Source organism: Pan troglodytes, chromosome 2 (genome assembly GCF_028858775.2).
Source record: "Pan troglodytes isolate AG18354 chromosome 2, NHGRI_mPanTro3-v2.0_pri, whole genome shotgun sequence".
Taxonomy (NCBI): domain Eukaryota; kingdom Metazoa; phylum Chordata; class Mammalia; order Primates; family Hominidae; genus Pan; species Pan troglodytes.
Window position 1 is genome coordinate 102,218,873 of NC_086015.1, and position 20,340 is coordinate 102,239,212.

Genomic DNA, 20,340 nt, shown 5'->3' on the forward strand with positions numbered 1-20,340 from the left:
GAAGAATAGGCCGGGCGCGGTAGCTTACACCTGTAATCCCAGCACTTTGGGAGGCCGAAGCGGGCGGGTCACGAGGTCAGGAGATCGAGACCATCCTGGCTAACAGAGTGAAACCCTGTCTCTACTAAAAATACAAAAAATTAGCCGGGCATGGTGGCGGGCGCCTGTAGTCCCAGCTACTTGGGAGGCTGAGGCAGGAGAATGGCGTGAACTCGTGGGGCGGAGCTTGCAGTGAGCCGAGATTGCTCCACTGCACTCCAGCCTGGGTGACAGAGCAAGACTCCCTCTCAAAAAAAAAAAAAAAAAAAGACCGGGTGCAGTGGCTCATGCCTGTAATCCCAGCACTTTGGGAGGCTGAGGCGGGCAGATCATGAGGTCAGGAGATCGAGACTATCCTGGCTAACACCGTGAAACCCCGTCTCTACTTAAAATACAAAAAATTAGCCGGGCGTGGTGGTGGCGGGTGCCTGTAGTCCCAGCTACTCGGGAGGCCGAGGCAGGAGAATGGCATGAACCCAGGAGGTGGAGCTTGCAGTGAGCCGAGATGCACCACTGCACTCCAGCCTAGGTGACAGAGCGAAACTCCGTCTCATAAAAAAAAGAAAAAAAAAAAAAAAGAATGGAAGAATGAAGAAAATCAAATTAATCTATAGGGAAAAGGGGAAATATAAAAAGAATAGTTACATTTTACTATTCCTACTTTCAAATGAATCCAAGCTCAGCCAACTGCTAAGGAAATTAGAATGTAGGAAAAGAACCTGGGGGCTGGTGTCTTTGTTTCTGTCTGTGCAGAAACATCTGGGTTTCAATGAAATGATACCGTAAGAATCATTTGGCACCCATCATTGCTATTAAATGTCTGTTAGCATTAATGAAACAAAAGAGGCTCATTAAAAATGGCATTTATACTGGAAACCTTAGGAGGATGGTATGTAATGAATCATTGGTGAGCTTTATCAGTGACTGTGTATTTTTGGCAGGATAACAGAAAGAGGGAATGAACAAGAATGTACTTTTGTGATCTTCCAGTGGGGTAGGAGAGAAAGAAGATTGTGGCAGTTCTGGGGAAATACTTCAAACATCGAAGGCCAGAGCCTTAAGATCTGGTTACTGTTCTCACAGGAGCATTTTCTTTGTCCTGTTGACTGTTTGGGAAAATGTTTACAGCCAACTTTGCTGCTAAATGTCTGAATTCCGCTGAAGACACTTTCCTTCTGTGAACAGAAGTGGTTTGGACACATTTTTCTCTTTATCTTGTATGCTTTTTTCAGTTACTTATTTCAGTCAACTCTCCTAAGTTTATTACTCATATTTTCTTAACACTTATAAACTTTTTAAAAGATATTTGTTATAGCAAATTTAAGGCAAAAGTGCCAGAAATCTAACTTATTATAGAAGGTATTTAATTTCTGCCAGTGGATGATAATGTTAAATACTTCTCTTAAAAGATTAACATTTGTATGTATCAGCAACATGACTAACTTTTAGCATTTTCCATTTGCATCTTCATCTACTGCAACCATCTTACTCTCTTTCTCTCTCTCCATCTCTTGCCCCAGTCTCTCTCACACTCTTGGGTTTTCTAGGAACTTTAGGAAATTAACCAATTCATTTTCTTATGGGTCATGACAAGAAGAAGGCTTCAGTCTAGTATTTTATCTCTGATGGAGATTTCAAAGGATTTTAGTAAAAGCATGTGAAAACTGCCTTCCATAGCATTATTATCAAGCCTAGAAATTAGGAAATTAATTATACATGGATGGTTAACATAGCAGTAAAATGTGAATAGTGACCATGCTAGTATATCTGAGATAATATGATTTAGGTAACCTGCAGGCCTCCCCTGCTATATGCCTGTATCCTTTCCTGTGGGACTTTTGCTGGCAACGCAGTTGAGAATTAGATGTACAGAGTTGAAATGCTCTTTGGATTCTGAGAAATTAAGTTTTGTGAGATAATGGAAACAGCCCTAGATAAGACTCTTGTATACAATTTCTGCTTGAAAGTGCTGTATAACCTCCAGCAAGGCTCCTAATCTCTCTAGACCTCAGTTTCCTTGCCCATAACAGAAAATGATTGGATCCTATTCTAAATCTGAAGTTTGATAATACTTCCAAATTTTCTTTTTTCACATCTCCCTTTCACCTCACGTCAAATTCTAAGTCTTCAGTTCCCAGATTTCTACCTAATGAGGAGGGAAAAGAACCAAAAGCTGATAACTACAGAATTGGTCTCTGGGAAATAATTGTCTTTGCTGAACACCAGTGCACCTTAAAGGGTGTGTTTGATTTGGAAAATAATCCTCAGGTCCCCCAACTGCATCCCAGCAATGTCTTAATGAATGGAGGCTATATGAATAGCCCCAGTTTTATTCTGTGAAAGAAGCGAACAGAACCTTGGGCAGGCAGGGTAACCTTTTCAGAGAGGAGATGGGGCCAGGTCAGAGGAAATAAAGCTGGTTAGCAACTTGGCAGGAAGCTGGAGCTTCAGAGATGTAAGAAATATAATTTCCCACTCATTTCAATGCAAAGATGCTTTAAAAATAGGGATATCTAATAAATAATTTCAAGGTGTTTGCTATATATGCTATACTGTAATCTTCCCCTTGCCTTCCTCCCAAACTCTCCATTAAGTTTACTACAATCACAGCCTTGACTGGGGGAGACTTTGGGCACTGTGAGTGGAGGACATGCCTATTTCCACATAAACAAGGGCAGCATCAGCAGGTGGTGAAATGAAAGCATGGATCAAGGATTCAGAGGAAGCAGAAGACTACTATAACTAGAGGTTTTGAGAAACTTAAATCTTCACACCACTCCCCACTCTCTTGACAAGAAACTAGGTTCCCATCCCTATATAAGTCAGGATGTTTGAACCATAGCAAGCTAGAGGATTTGGAATCGTCCAGGCAAGTGACGTCTTTCACACTAGGATAAGCAAATAATAATATAATAATTCAAATTTTTATTTTCTAAGAACGAAGAGAATAGAATTGAAATTGGGTGCTCACTTCGGTGGCACATATACTAAAATTGGAACAATACAGAGATGATTAGCATGGCCCCTGCACAAGGATGGCACGCAAATTTGTAAGCATTCCATATTTTTCAAGTCTGCAAAATAACCAGCTAGCATCATGATGACAAGATCAAATCCACACATAAAAACACCAGCCATAAATGTAAATGGGCTAAATGCCCCAATTAAAAGACACAGAATGGCAAGTTGGATAAAGAACCAAGACCCATCGGTATGTTGTCTTCAAGAGATCCATCTCAGATGCAAAGATACACATAGGCTCAAAATAAAAGGATGGAGGAAAATTTACCAAGCAAATGGAAAACAGAAAAAAGCAGGGGTTGCAATCCTAGTTTCTGACAAAATAGACTTTAAACCAACAAAGATTTAAAAAAAAGACAAAGACATTACATAATAGTAAAGTGTTCAATTCAGCAAGAAGAGCTAACTATCCTGAGTATATATGTACCCAATACAGGAGCACCCAGAATCATAAAGCAAGTTCTTAGAGACCTTCAAAGAGACTTAGACTCCCACACAATAATAGTGGGAGATTTTAACACCCCACTGACAATAGTAGACAGATCATTCAGATAGAAAATTAACAAAGATATTCAGGAACTGAATTCAGTTCTGGGTCAAGTGGACCTGATAGATATCTGCAGAACTCTCCACCTAAAAACAACAGAATATGTATTCTTCTCATTGCCACATGGCACTTACTCTAAAGTTGACCACATCATCAGAAGTAAAACACTCCTCAGCAAATGCAAAAGAACTGAAATCATAAACAGTCTCTCAAACCACCATGCAATCAAATTGAAACTCAAGATTAAGAAATTCACTCAAAACCACACAACTACATGGAAATTGAACAACCTACTCCTGAATGATTCTTGGGTAAATAATGAAATTAAGGCAGAAAACAAGAAGTTCTTTGAAACTAATGAGAATGAAGAAACAATGAACCAGAATCTCTGGGATACAGTGAAAGCAATGTTAAGAGGAAAATTTACAGCACTAAATGCCCACATCAAAAAGCTAGAAAGATGTCAAGTTAACAACCTAACATTACAACTGAAGGAACTAGAGAACCAAGAGCAAACAAATCCCAAAGCTAGCAGAAGACAAGAAATAAGCAAGATCAGAACTGAACTGAAGGAGTTAGAGACACAAAAAACACATTAAAAAAAATAAAATCCAGGAGGTGTTTTTGTGAAAAAATTAACAAAATAGATAGACTGCTAGCAAGACTAATGAAGAAAAGAGAGAAGATTCAAACACAATCGGAAGTGATAAGAGGGCTATCACCAATGGCCCCACAGAAATACAAACAACCATCAGAGAATACTGTCAACACCTCTATACACATAAACTAGAAAATCTAGAAGAAACTGATGAACTTCTGAACACATACCCCCAATCCCATAACTGAACCAGGAAGAATTCAAATCCCTGAATAGACCAATAATGAGTCCTGAAATTGGTACCATTTGTACTGAAACTATTCCAAAGAATTGAAAAGGAGGGACTCTTCCCTAACTCATTCTGACATCAGCATTAACCTGATGCCAAAACCTGGCAGTGATAGAACAAAAAAGAAATCTTCAGGCCAATATCCTTGATAAGAATCAATGCAAAAACCCTCAATAAAATACTAGCAAACTGAATCCAGCAGCACATCAAAAAGCTTATCCACTATGACCAAATATGGAACCCAAAAAGAGACCAAATAGCCAAGACAATCCTAAGCAAAAACAAAGCTGGAGGCATCATGCTACCTGGCTGAAAAATATACTACAAGACTACAGTGACAAAACAGCATGGTACTGGTACAAGAACAGACACATAGACCAATGGAAGAGAATAGAGAACCCAGAAATAAGACTGCACGCCTCCAACCAGCTGATCTTCAACAAACTTGACAAAAACAAGCAATAGAGAAAGGATTTTCTATTTAACAAATGGTGCTAGGAGAACTAACTGGCTAACCATATGGAGAAAATTGAAACTGAACACTTTTCTTACACCATATACAAAAATCAACTCAAGATGGATTAAAGACAATTGTAAAACCCAAAATTATAAAAACCCTAGAAGAAAATCTAGGCAATACCATTTAGGACATAAGCACGGGCAAAGATTTCATAAAGAAAATGCCAAAAGCAATTACAACAAAAGCAAAGATTGACAAATGGGATCTAATTAAACAAAAGAGCTTCTGCACAGCAAAAGAAACTATCATCAGAGTGAACAGACGACCTATAGAATGGGAGAAAATTTTTGCAAACTACCCATCTGACAGATGTCTAACATCCAGCATCGACAAGGTACTTAAATAAATTTACAAGAAAAAACAAGCTCATTAAAAAGTTGGCAAAGGACATGAACAGACCCTTCTCAAAAGAAGACATGCGACTGGGTGCAGTGGCTCACACCTGCAATCCCAGCACTTTGGGAGGCCAAGGTGGGCAGATCACGAGGTCAGGAGATCGAGACCATCCTGGCTAACATGGTGAAACCCCGTCTCTACTAAAAAATACAAAAAATTATCCGGGTGTGGTGGCGGGAACCTGTAGTCCCAGCTACTCGGGAGGCTGAGGCAGGAGAATGGTGTGAACCTGGGAGGTGGAGCTTGCAGCAGTGAGCAGCTGAGATCGCGCCACTGCACTCCAGCCTGGGCAACAGAGTGAGACTCTGTCTCAAAAAAAAAAAAAAAAAAAAGAAGAAAGCTCAACATTACTAATCATTAGAGAAATACAAATCAAAACCATAATGAGATACCATCTTATACCTGTCAGAACGGTTATCATTAAAAAGTCAAGAAACAACAGATGCTGGCAAGGTTGTGGAGAAAAAGGAACACTTTTACACTGTTGGGAGTGTAAATGAGTTCAACCATTGTGGAAGACAGTGTGGTGATTCCTCAAAGACCTAGAGGCAGAAATATCACTTCACTCAGCAATCTCATTACTGCGTATATATACCCAGAGGAATAGATCATTCTGTTATAAAGATACATGTGTGCATATGTTCATTGCAGCTTTATTCATAATAGCAAAGACTTGTAATCAACTTAAATGTCCATCAATGATAGACTAGATAAAGAAAATGTGGTTACATATGTACCATGGAATACTGTGCAGCCATAAAAAGGAATGAGATCATGTTCTTTGCAGGGACGTGGATGGAGCTGGAAGCCATTATCCTCAGCAAACTAATGCAGGAACAGAAAACCAAATACCACATGTTCTCACTTATAAGTGGGAACTGAATGTTGAGAACACATGAACACATAGTGGGGAACAACACACACTGGGGCCTGTCAGAGGGTGGGGGTGGGAGGAGGGAGAGGGTCAGGAAGAATAGCTAATGGATGCTGTGCTTAATACCTAGGTGATGGGACTATCTGTACAGCAAACCACCATGGCACACATTTACCTATGTAACAAACCTGCATATCCTGCACAGGTACCCCTGAATTTAAAATAAAAGTTGGAAAAAAAGATATTTAAAAGGAATGTTTTTAATATTAAAAAATAGAAATTGGGATTTTTTAATGCATAGATCTCTTCTTTTTTTTTTTTTTTTTTTTTTTTTTTTTCAGGAGATGGTGAGTTTTATTTTGTCTTGTCTGGATAGAGGTTTTGATTTGCTCTTGAATGTTCCAGGGTGGAGAGAAACTAGGAGAAAAGCACAGGATGTAGAGGTCTATTCGGCATAATCTTCTCCCTCATTTTCATCTTCACCATCAACAGAGAGAGCAGCATACTTGCTTGCAGAACTGAACTTGGAAGCTGGATTTTCCTCAGGTTTCTTTGGCTCAGGTGCAGATCTGGAGTCTTGATCCTTTTTGCCATCTTTCCTATCTGACTCCTTCCAGTGGTCTCTGTTCCCTCCGTCTCCTGGACCACGGCTAGAGTTCCCAGTTTGGCCTTTTGGGGCATTCATCCCATCTACTTTTTCATCTTTCCTTCCTGGTCCTTCCTCAGATAGTTGAGCTGGAGCTACTTTTCCCCCACCACTTGTAGGGGACTGCTGCTCTGTGTCTGAGCTCTGAGATCGAGCAGGAGGGTTAGAACTTCGCTTCACCCAAGCATTCTCCTTTGGTGGAGGGGCTGGCATTACCTTTAGGGGCTGATCAGGTTTGGGAGGTTTAGAAGTTGGAGAGTGGCAATCTTCCTCCTTATTGAGTGTTTCATTTTCTAGAGACTTCTCACTCTCTCTCCTTTGTGCATTTCTGCTAGATGTGGTGGAGGTCCCAGTTTGTGATGACTCACTTCCTGTCCTCGACCGTTCCCGTTCCTGAGTTTCTTCACTTCGCCAGCTTGGGTGTCTCTCCCGAGGCCGTCGTTCTAGTTTTGGCTCATCCAGCTGACGCTGCAACTTCTCTTGTTCCTTCTGTAGCCGTTCTTCTACTTCTCTTTCTCTAGCAGCTGTGTCAACAGGCTTTGCCCCTCCAAAGATAGAAGCAGCTCGAGTGGACTGGGAGGTACTAGCAGAGGAATCATCTTCCTTAGGAGTACTCCGAGGCTTTAGATTCAGTTTGGGTCTTTGGGGGGGACCTCTATCATCACGCCTATAATCATCCCGAGAGTAATCATCTCTGGAGCTCCACGACCGATCATCCCGTCTGTCATATCGGTCTTCATAGCGGTCCCCGCCTCCTCTGTAGTCATCATCCCTGCGATACCCACTGCCAAATGCTCTTCTGCCACTGCCTATCCGGGAATCATAGCCTCTATCATAGTCTCTGCTGCCTCGGTCATCATAGCGATCCCGGCCACCATATCAATCCATATCCCGGCGTGGGCCATCCCGATACCCATCCCGATACCCATCCCGATACCGGTCTGAATCATAACGATCTCGATACTTGTCTCCAAAGCTATCATCACCTCTTCTAGGTGGGTAGTCATCAAAGGTGTCTGTAGCAGGACGAGCCCTCCAGTCTGTATCTGTTTTGTCAGAATCCCGATTTCTATCACGGCCAAAAGAACGATCATCCCTGTCTTTATCCTGTGCTTGATCAGCAACGTCCACTCGAATTCTCCTGTTACCTAGAGACTCTTCATTGAGACTCAGGGCACTGAGCAGGGAATCCAGGTCCTCAAATTCAGCATAACCAAAACCTTTCAACCTCTCTGGATTGCTGGGTTCACGTGGTAAACGCACTGCACTGATATTTAATCCTCGAAAGAATTCCTTAATTGACTCTTCTGTAACATCATAGGGTAGGTTTCCTAGAAAAGCAGTGTAGGGTGGCGATTTGGGAAGACGGCTCCGGTCGATATTGGGTTCGCGAGCAGCCCGTGGAGCAGTGGGAAGGATGGAACGGTCAATTGGAGGCGCCCTATACACATCGTCATCGTTACTGTGCCAAGTTGTCGAAACATCTCCTTCCAGGTCATCCGTTTCATCAGCCCAGCTGACTGGTTTGGAAACATAGGTGCTTCCTCCACCAGTACCCCCATCCTCAGCCAGAAAGTCTGTTAGGGAGATAGTTTTCCCCTTCTTATTCTTCTTTTTTGCTGAGGCCGCCATGTTGGGAGAGGGAAAGAGCTAGATCTCTTCTTTTAACCAGCCTTTTTGAATCCTTTAAACTGTAAGATATTTGTTTAATAAGTTAATAGACTAGGAAGCAATATTTTAAATAATAGCAAGCCTTTGGAAACTCACTATTTAGCAGGAATACTTAAGATTTTTAAAACAAAGAAATGTATCATCTTCTTTGTATCACATTCACAGACTAGCTATGTTCGCCTACCTAACACAATAAGATATAAATTAGATGAAGAATATATTATACATTTTCATTTAAACCAAGCTTTTTATTTTTGTCATTCTATTAACCATGGTTTGTGAAATGATAGATTGTGGACTAAGAGAAATAATATATTATTCAGATTAACCTTACTTTCCATGAGCTTCTGCATTAATAATCAGGTTTTAATATAAGTATTACATTTGACTGACGTACACTATCATTTTGTTCATAGTTAACATACTGCACAAAAGTGAAGATGTGAGAGATTCTTCTGAAGGATTGATTGCAGACAAAAATAATTCCTAGGAGAGAAACAAAGGAGAATATAATTTCCCCGACTTAGCTATTTTTTCTTTTAATTGTAAAAAACTGTACATGCCTAGTACTTATACAATTCTGAATTTAAAAGAACGATTTTTAAACCACATATCTGGCATTATTTATTGGTGATCTCTCTAAATCAATGCTTGATTCCAAAGATATGTAAATTCATTTTGTGAATATAATCAGTATATTTGATGCACATTGCTTATCCTACTGCGTTGACCTAAGTGGAGGGTAAGAGCATGGCCTTCATAAAAATCATAAATTACTGAGTCACAAAAAGTCATGTAGTAACAAAATTCATGGATTTCCTTCTTATTTGGGACCTTATTTGGAAGGCACTCAATTATTAACAGCCCCATCTAATGACAAAATCTATTTGTTTAGCTGTTTGATTTGAAATATTAAGCTTTTTCCACCTAAAATCAATTACCAGACAAAAGTTAATTCAGGATTCACTTTAGTCTTTTTGTCGTTTACTATTATTCTCATATTAATAACTAATATTAAGAAAGTACATCATTATTACAACATCAATATATTCACCCATAGATATATTCACTCTAGATACTGTTAATCATATATGTATGCAATTAATTAAATCACCTACAAAATAGTATGCTCACCAGAAAGCCATGATGAATCAGTCCTCAGATTTTATTTTAATAATAACTACAACACTGTGTATAATTGAAATTCTCTCCAAGTGAACAAACTGACACAATCGTTCATGCATTCTTACTGCAGCCATCAATTTAGACAAATTATAGTTATACATGGCCTAGAATGAAATGTTTAACACCATCTGTGCCCTAATGGAGAAAAAATGAAATAAACAAGCCATGTTTGAGTATGCGTTAAAATATTACACTCAAATCCCATCTGTGATCAAATTTTCTCTTCTAAAAGTTATTTCTCAACTTATATATTATGTATATTATGCATTTAAACAATGTAAGTTCTTCTTTATCAAGGTTTTTTTCCTGGTCTTATAATTTTCATAATTGTGGGTCTAATTTCATTCTGTTATGTAAAATAAACCCCACCTTTATTTTTCCAACCCAAATGATACCAGAGGTAGCTAATATTAATGAAAGGTAGAGTGAGTAGCTGCTAAATATCTTCTTTTAAAAATTGCCTTTATGGACTTGATGTAGTTAATAAATGATAAGAAACTATTTTGGAGAATATAATATGAATTGTCACTATGGATATATTGAGAATGTAAAATGTCTTTGGAAAAAAAGCAAAGCAGCTGAAAATTCTACATCCTGAACAATGAATGTTAATTTTAAAAATCAGGTTTCCAAATTGATTAAAAACAAGCTGCATTAAAATTATTATGGTAAAGTTTTTGGCCTATAGAGTAAAATGAGCTGCTCTACTGAGATGGTAAGTACCAACAGAATCACCTGATGGGGATTTTAAAAGTCCTGATAGCCCCTAATAGCACCTGTGGCCTCCTTGAATAGTGATGAGAAAAATATTGAGAACCAATTGGTTGGAAGACTTAATTATGGCAACCATGTTGTGTAAATTCATCAGGGACTTTGGCTTTGTCAGATTTACATTAAAAAATTCTATATGTCTGTTTCTGCCAACTAAGCTTTTGTCCATCCCAGGCTACATATCATCCATATTCCTTCTCCTTTGCTGTAGGAATCTAAATGAAACACTTTGATCCGTTAATGGAATGTAGCTGACCCAGTGCCCTCTCTGTCACAATGTTGATTCACGGCCACAAGGTGCAATGGGCAGCAAGCCAGGCTGCAGATGGTGTCTAAACCCCGGTAACAGGTCATACGTGATGCTTGCTTAATGGGCTCCTCTGTCTTGAGCAAACAGATCACCCATCACAGTGGGTACAGGATTCTCGTTGTAGGAATTAGTTGCACACAATTTCCTCAGGATTCCTCAGAAAGCTGTTGGTGACCCAGATGAGGTATTCTCTTGTAGCAAATGAAGAATTATATACTCTAATACTGGGTCACCTCCAATGCTCAGCAACCCTGGCCAGAAGAGAAGGAGAGGGGGCTTCATGATTAGTGAGTATCAACCTCTGCTGGACATTTCCCCAACATGTATTATTGATGTCTCATGGCATCTCAGTGAGGCGAGTATAATTACTCACAACTATGGGCACACTGATTCAGTGATTAGGCTAGGTCTCACTGGATTGAGACTCCAGGTCTGTCTAATGTGAGCACATGTGATTTTTTCCACTTGACCACACTGCCTCCATGTTGTTTTGGAAATTTTGCTTGCATCAATCAAAGTTCTTTCCAAAGCTTATTACCAACAGGCAACAAGATAAATACCTAATAAAAGTGCATTTTTTTGTCATAACATTGTGATTTGGTACAAATGGCTGTTTTGAAAACGATGTTAGTGAATACTCATTTTATCTCTTTTTTTTTTTTTTTTTTTTTGAGACGGAGTCTCGCTCTGTCGCCCAGGCTGGATTGCAGTGGCGCGATCTCGGCTCACTGCAAGCTCCGCCTCCCGGGTTCACGCCATTCTCCTGCCTCAGCCTCCCGAGTAGCTGGGACTACAGGCGCCCGCTACCACGCCCAGCTAATTTTTTGTATTTTTAGTAGAGACGGGGTTTCACCGTGTTAGCCAGGATGGTCTCGATCTGCTGACCTCGTGATCCGCCCGCCTCGGCCTCCCAAAGTGCTGGGATTACAGGCGTGAGCCACCGCGCCCGGCCCATTTTATCTCTTATATTATCTAACATTTCATTTAAAAATTAAAGTCTAGAATATTTTGAAAGACATACAAGCCCAGGTCCTGGAGTTTAGCCGGGGTTGAATTTTGTATTTAGAGAACGTATCAGTATTCCTCAACTTTACCTAATGTAGTCTCCCAAGCCTCAAAGAATCTGAGACATTAATTTCTAGATAATTATGGGGGATTAACCACAAATGTTTATTCCCTCTTCCTGCCCTAAGAATGATGTTAAAGTGACAGAAGAAGAATTAAAAAGGTATGTGTCAATAAGGACAAGAGCTACAGTTTTATAAGTTGAGGGAATATCAGGCAGAAGGGCTAGAATTTGAGAATCATAGCTGAAAATGAGGCTGGGAAGCAAATAAATGAATGTCTATATATTAAACTTTTTCCATCCTGCTTTCACAATTTCAAAGACCAGCCCATAGTGTGTACTTAAAAAATAAATAGGCTGTTGTGAAATTTCACTGAGATTCTGGAACATCCTGCATGCCAGTACTATTCACACTGCTTAATTTTGGTCTTGAGCCTGCCATGAGTTCCAGTGTGCCAGGCTTGATCAGTGGATACTTCCATCGTGTATCCCTGCAGTCTGAAGACCCCATTTGCATTTTAGCAGCTACTTTCTTGGTGGGCAAGAGCATGTATTGACTTGGTGCCAAGCTAGTCGAGAAACAGCAGGCTCATTTTTACTAAGCCAGTTTGTCCACGTAAAAACATGAAATTTTCTGAGTAATAACACTAGAATGTCACAACAAAGTGAACTGGGTCCTGATGGCATTTCTTCTCAACCACTGGTGGATCTTAGTATAACCCTTCACTACTGGCAACTTTAGTGGCCACAACATCGTTTTACTTCATGACAGTTGCTAAATTCTGAAGATCAGAGATGTATTAATTGTCCTTGCTTTTGGAACCACATAGATGACTCTGGAATTATAGCTCTCCCTCCCCTGCCACCCCATGAAAATTGGACGAAACCTTCCAATAGCACCCAGTAATTGATAGCTTCTAGAGGAGACAGCATCACCCAAATCTTGTTCACTGTAGGCAGTAGGCTCAATAATTGCTTTGGATATGGCAAGCTAACATCTTCACCTTTTTGTGAATCTACTGTCTCTGCTCTGGAAGCATACAACTGCCCTTCTGGCAGCACACCATCATCTTCAGGGACATAAAATCCAGCCCCAGGCCCCTCAGAGCCACAGAGAGAGCCACAAGGGTCCAGAACTTCTTGTGGAAGATGGTAGGAGACTTTAAAAGAACTTTTTATTGAAAAGACTTTGTTATGAGTTGGTACAATAGTCTCTTTCATAGATACTGAGTATGGAGTTACAGTACGACTGTTATTCCCTATTCCCTAATTTAATTAAATAAACCTTAAGCAATTTTTAAAATGTCTAACATATTGTCTTCAATACTATAGTAGAAAATAAATATGAATAAGTAATGACTCTTCCTTGAAGAAACTTATTAGAGATGATTAGATAAGCATCCAAATATATATAATACAAAGTAGAGTCCAGTGCATACCATGAAATAGGTATAGATGTAATGGATGGAGATATTGCATTTTATTGGAAGGATCTGGAAAGCTTCATAGAGGAGGCCATGAAGAATGGACAGGATTTTAGTAAGTTGAAAGTTTAGGACACTATCAAAGAAGCAAATGACATGGACAAAGGCATGAAGGTAGATACATACAAAGTATTGTCTTAGGAGTTACTAGCTACCATGAAAACTATATTAATTTTTTCAGCTCCCAACAGCTGTCAAAATATTATTTAGGTTGCTTTGATTCCTCATTTGCATTTTAATTCAACCATCTCTGACCTTTCTGTCAGAGAAACATTTTATTTCTCCTTTTAGTTCCAGCAAGGAAGGTAAAACTTGAAGACATTGTAATTTGGGAGTATAATGTAAATGTGAATTTTTTATTTGTATCTACTTTCTGTGAAAGAGTTTGGAATATACTAGGACATCTTTATTTTCCATGGTGACTTAAAAGATGTCTGTTTTAATGATATAAAGATCATAATAATTGCAATCTCTTTGATTATCCTTGCCCACTATATAACATGTAATGGTCCTTAATTGCACTCCTTGTCAAGTGAAAAAGTATTATACAAAGGAAGTGATACAGCCTGTGAACTGGTAAGTGTAGGAACTTTGTAAATTGTTCCACAGTGCGGAAGCATCCTTAATGAATCTTTGCTCACTGCTTTATCTGCCTTATTTTGAAAATGCAGTCTATGACTTACTTTTTTCTTTGACTGTGGGATAAAGTGATTACTCTTCTTCAAAGTTACCAAGTAATTAATACCATAGAATTGTTTGCACATAACTCTGAAGAAAAATCCTGAACATATCATCTAAATTATTGTACAGATGGGTTTCAGAAAAGAAATTTAATTAATGGAAAATTTATATAAAAAATTAGGTCAATGTGAGGCACATGGGAGCTGAGACAATGCTAGTCTTGAGACTGCCACATATGCTAATGCACTGTTAAATTCTAGGGAATGGCATTCATGTGATAGTCTAATGGAGGGAATGAAATTTCTGTTGCTGGGTAGTGCACAACCTCCATGGCCATACAAGGCAGCCCTGTCCATTCTTTGGGTTGTCTTTTGTTTTGCTTATTGTGGCTGAAGAGAGTCTCTTTGCCAAGTTTCCCTGTGTTTGTCTTCTGTCTTTCCTCTGGCTCTTACTTTTCCTGGAGCATGGCAATGGGATTCATTGGCAGCTCTGTTATCTTGGGCTGTCTTCAGCTGTATCCTTGACTCCCTAGATTACACTGAACACTGGCATTCATATACCCACAGTCTTTGTTAAGAATTAGTAGGGAAAATTTCTCTGTGTTGCCATTTTTTTTCCTTCTGGATGTCAAGGTCTTCCCCTGTCTATGAGTTTTTATTCAGGGAGAATCGTATTTTGTCTTTTTGTCCTTGTATTAGGGTGACTATATATTGTCCAATCAGAGACACTTTGAGATATATGGTCATCCTAATATAAAGGCACAAAAAGCAAACGTGATTGTCTCAAAAGGAGCTCTTGCTAATAGCACTGGAATACCAAGTATAAACTGGGACTTTTCTGGGGACTTTGGGTCATCTAATCTCTGACCCTTTTTCTTACAACTGATATGCAGTAGATTTATACCATAAAGGGCAGATACTAGAGTTTTGGAATATTTTCATTCAGTAAGTAAATAGTCATTGTCCTGTTTTCCCCAAGTGTGCCCTCACCACTGTGGCTCCTCCTCTACAGATCTCCTTACTGTCTAGCATCGAATCTGGCAACCTGTAGCATGGTTGGAGGATTCTAGGCCCCTGCACAGGGGCTGAGGTTGGCATCTGATAAGGACGTGTGCTATACCAGTTACTAAATAATGTTGATATTACCCTAGTCATTTTCTATCTATCGACAAAGCCCCACTTTTCTCTGTAACTTTGTCATTCTATTAAGGTCTAGTCCCAGGACTGTGAAGACACTCAAGCTTTAGTTTGCTATTTCATTCCTACATACATGTGTGCCATATCCAATTTTCTAGGTGTTATTTGTGTACATATAATAAATACCAAGCTATTTTTTGATGCAAGGAGAAGGTATTTGATTTTGTTATCAACATCACAGAACTGCAGTATGATTAAATTTACTGTAAGCAAGCAGCTTTGAAAAAAGAGCTCTGTCTCTTGTCACAATCTCAGCATTGTAGAAGATTGTTTCTGTCTGTGATTCTACTCCCCTGACTGGAATGTGGAGAAGATGACTAGTTATATAAATAAGATTAGAAAAACTAGAGGAGTGTTTCAAAGAAGCACTAAAACAGATAATGTTTAGATAACTAAAAAGAAGGTAGAAAACTATTGTGTCTTTTGCTTAAAAATCATATACCAAAATATTTTCAGTTATTGGGTCAAATTAAGATCTTCCCAGAAGCAATAGAGGAAAAGAAAAAAAATGAGATGAAACATAAAACTCCCCTTTTTAGGAGCATTAATTTTAAAAAAGGATGAAATACTCCCCTCCCATAGGGCAAGTGTGAATTGAAGGATGAGCTCTAGATCAAAAGTTGATATTTTCATGGCTTTATATAAATGTGAGATCTGAAATTTTTAAAATGCTAAGAGGCAATTGACAAAAGCTTCTTTGGGAAGTTGGTATCTTTTTGTGTAATGCACAGAACTAAATAAGGGGAAGACAGAAGGTCTAGGGATGTGGTGAAGCTGTGGAAAGAGCATTATAATCTAGAGTCAGGAAGGCCTGGGTTCAAATCCCAATTCTGCCCTTTGGTAACTAATGTCTGTGTAGAATGACTTCCTCATCTTAGAACAACATAAATATTCCTTTCCCTATGAAGTTGTTGTCAACATTTAGCAATTTAATGTAGGCAAAATACCTACTATCAACCCTACTCCATAGTAAACACTTAATAAATCTGCACTTTAGAATCTGGAATATTTTGATGCAAACTGCAGAAACTAAGGAGTAGCCTAAGGCAAAGAGAAAGGAAGGTTCAGTGTGACCTGAAAACTGGATGGGTCTGTATATGTCAAGTTCTGTGGAGTGTGTGGAGAGCTGAAAGAAGAGTACGCAATATAGGAAGCAGAAAGAATGAAGCTAGGGCTCGTTGAAGAGATATCAGCAGCTGATTTCATTTATCAAGTTAAGATCAGAAAGCAACCTGGCTTATACATGATGGCCTTGCTTCTCTGAGACTCAAAAAGAGACTTGTGGCAATTTCTGGACCTAGAATGAAAAGAAAGGCATACTGTTAGAATTATTGTGCCCCGTGGGTCAGTTTATAGCCTTGTTGGGTTTATAGCCTTGAAGTTCATAGACTCCCGGGGGAGCTTTAAGTGTGCTTTAGGAGGCTTTTTGAGCCTCCTGAAATTGAGTGCAAAATTTGGTACATATTTGTATTTTCTGGGAACAGGTTCCATTGCTTTTTTCAGATTCAACAAGTTTCTGATTTCTGATTCTTCTGGTTCTGGTAGTTAACTCCCCAGTACTCATTTCATAGCTTGCACATCGTATGTCAGCAATATATTTTTGAGAATTAATATCAGTTTTGGGGGAGCATACTTGATCTAAGGGTAACTCCATGCTCTTTTGCAAAATTTGCTTCAAATTCAGAAAGAATAGATGAATAAACCTGATGTACCCATCAGCCAGCTTTTCCCCTTCACCCTTGAGAGAGAAAAGCTGCCCTTCCTCCAAATGCACATGTCTGAGGAAGCATTTGGCCCAGCCTGGAAACCAGCCTACAATATGAGATGAGGAATCTGACACTATGGGTGTAAGAGCAAAGAGAGGAAAAGAACTAGAATCTTCATGACATTGTTGAGCCACTGGTTCAACAATGTTCTGAAGCCTGGACTATGTCTGGGCTTCCTCTCCTGTGAGCTAATACATGTTCTTATTTAAATAAGCTTGAATAAGGTTTTATGTCACTTGCAACCGAGCGTATCCGATTAGCCCCCAAAGTTTGAAAGCCAATGGTTTACACTGCATTAAAAAAGAGACATCTTAGCGAATGCTTAAATGAACCGATCAGGGTTTAAAAAGTATTTCAGCATAACTAGATAATATGATGTATTTGTGTACTTTACCTCATCTACAGTACTTAAATAACTAGCTTTTCTCTCTGAGGTAGTTGTAGGAGTGCCCCAAACCCTTTCATAGTGGTAAGAGAATAAAAGAGCACTACCATTTAAAAGAAGGAAGAGTGGGAAAGTTAGAGTGTTTATGTGTGAGGTTTTTAGTTATGCAGTGTATACATTTTATGGAATCACAACAGTTCAGAAAAGCTGAGGCATACAAAAAATGTAATTGAGAGGGTCTCTGTCTCCAGACATCACTGGGGAGGGAGATGTCTGCTTTTAGGTCTTGATCTATGGTGCCACTGGCTAGCCTTTTGATCTAGAAGTGATCCTTCTGTTTTGGTGTTTGCCATTGGTGATTGTAGTGCTCCAGCTGCATTGGCAACGGTATGGTGTGTGGACAACAACCCAACTCATGCTCTACCCCTGCCTCTACCACCTGCAAAGACACAAATCCAAATCCAAACTTTAGTGGTGTACTATCTACCCTGGATCTTACTGACATGCATTCCTTGTCCAGACTGCACAGCCCTAAATAGGCATATCATCTTGCTTTATTTCCAGAGGACTCTCCCGAAACCCCACTCAGAACCCACAGGTACTTTCAAATGCTCTCTATACCACTTTAGGTTATGAACAACTTGGGAGGATGAGGAGGATAATCTGTAGCCCTCTCATGGCTAGATCTGCTGTGCTGCTATCTCTATAGACCCCGCTATGACTATGTGAAGGTACTTCTTCCAACATTTCAGACAGAAAGCTAGGCAAATGTCTACTCTACTCTTGGAACTCAAAGAGAAAGCTGAGAGGAATTCTGTGAGTCTGTTCTTGCTACTATACTGTTTGCCTTTTTATCAATCACTTAGGTTACTGCATAGACAGCATAGTATTCTAGTCTGCAGAAGATACAATGCTGGGGGAAATAGCTGAACACAAAATAATAGCTGGAAACGCTTGTCTAGTACTCACTATATCCACTCTTCTATGTGATTTACATAAATTAGTTCATTTGATTCTTATTTCACAGATGAGGAATGGTGCATTGAGACATCGAATCACTTGCCCAAGGCCACATAGCAAGGAAATGATAGAGTTAAGTTTTGAGCCCAAGTAGACTGGATCTAAAGTACATGCTCTTAATCAATATGTATTGAAGGGCTTTAGCATGATCTAATAGAATGGATTCTTTAGATTTCCTAAAACAAGGGATAGAAAATGACAGTGGGGAGGGGGTGACTATATAATGGTCTGTATAAAAAAGAACAAGGCTTTTTAGTTGGTCGTAATCTGGATTTGAACAGCAGATAAGTAAGCTGCTTCTAAGAAGGAAGCAGTCTTCTGACCAAAAAAACTATAGTTCAGGAGACAGAAAGTGAATATTTTATCATACCCTAACTACTTTGACCCATAGGACTATGCTGGAATACTTTAAGTCTGGTGTCAGAGTTCATGATGAATTTTGTCAGGCTCAAGATGTCTAGGACATTTGCCAACATTTTCTTCAGTCCAGTGACCACTTCTCATGACGGGAGACAAAAGCTTGGCAAAGAGGTCATGTAATGCCAGCTTTCAGATATTCCAAGAATCATCATAAGGAAGAGGCATAGATTGTGAGGTTACAGAGTTAATATCTTAAGATCAGAAAGAATCATCTAGATACTCAAAGTCTTCAAAATGTTCAAAGACAATAGTCAAGGCTACCTCATTAAGTAGTGAGCTCTCAGGCAATAGAAGTTTCAAGTATTTGAATCACGATTTGTTGAACACCCTATTTGTTGGAAAATTATATCAATTAGAATACCATTCCAACGAGACTGTTTTAAGAATCTTTACAAAGATAGGTTAGCCCCCCCAAAATGTGTCTCACACAGTTGTTAACTAGAAAATACCAAATTAGTATAGGCTTTTCAAAACTCTTATTAGTACATACTGACGGGCAATATTACAAACAAAATATGAAAGAATAATATTTATGATGAAACATATAAACTGCTTAATATGCATTTTGGAAAAATGTTGGAAACTCAATTTCAAATGAATGTTTTCCTGCCACTTTACTGTTTTTGAGTGCTGTCTTTGGGGAAATATTGCAATAAATAAAAGTGGGAAAGTTAAGTGGCTGAGCACCCTGTCAAGATGCCCTGTACAGCAAGTGCACTTGTGATAAGTGCAGAAGGGAGAAAAGGTTAATGTAATCAGAGAAATGCGTTCTGGGTCACCCTAAAGAACATGTCTTGTGAGTCATCTGTGTTCACATTTCTTTGAACTTTGTCTATCCTAACGGAGATGAAGCAATTACATAGACATAATGTCTTACCCTTTTAGTACAATGCATTCCGCATTCCTCAATCCATTCATCATCATCAGTGATATTTGTATTCAATGCTGTCATGCAGAGCTAGCTGCCAACAATTATTAAAAAGAAAGCCATAAGGTCATACATTTAGGAGATAAAGCAAAACCAATTATTACAATGTGTATTATGAAGACATCAATCCATTAAGAGGAAAAATCACTAAGCTCCTCAAAGATACTTTTGCATCAAGGATTATCTTGTATTCAGAGACCTAAAGTAAATGAAGTGATTATCTGTCACTTGTAGTTCCTCCTCTCTGAAATGAAATCCACAATGACTGTAGCATTGCTGCATAGCAACTTCCCTCTCTCTTTTTGCTCACCATTTTACCTATATTCTCACTGGTTAATTTCTCTGGACTTTCCTTATTACCTGCTTTTATCCTTCAAAAGCAAACAATAAAAATATTCTCAGAGGCCAGGGGTGGCGGTTCGTGCCTGTAATCCCAGCACTTTGGGAGGCCATGGTGAGAGGATGATTTGAGCCCAGGAGTTTGAGACCAGCCTGGGAAACATGGCGAAACCCTGTCTCTACAAACA

At 39.1% G+C, this 20,340-nt stretch overlaps 1 long non-coding RNA gene, 1 other non-coding gene and 1 pseudogene across 2 annotated transcripts in view; 2 read left to right on the forward strand and 1 right to left on the reverse strand.

Moving 5' to 3' along the window:
* The window catches only part of LOC104005660 (uncharacterized), a 101,008-nt gene that overhangs the window by 3,471 nt on the left and 77,197 nt on the right, over positions 1-20,340 (forward strand). The window lies entirely within an intron of this gene.
* Positions 3,003-3,108, forward strand: LOC112208711 (U6 spliceosomal RNA). Its single transcript, XR_002943289.1, has one exon. It is a non-coding gene; the product is annotated as a U6 spliceosomal RNA (small nuclear RNA).
* Positions 6,617-10,705, reverse strand: LOC460549 (eukaryotic translation initiation factor 4B-like; annotated as a pseudogene).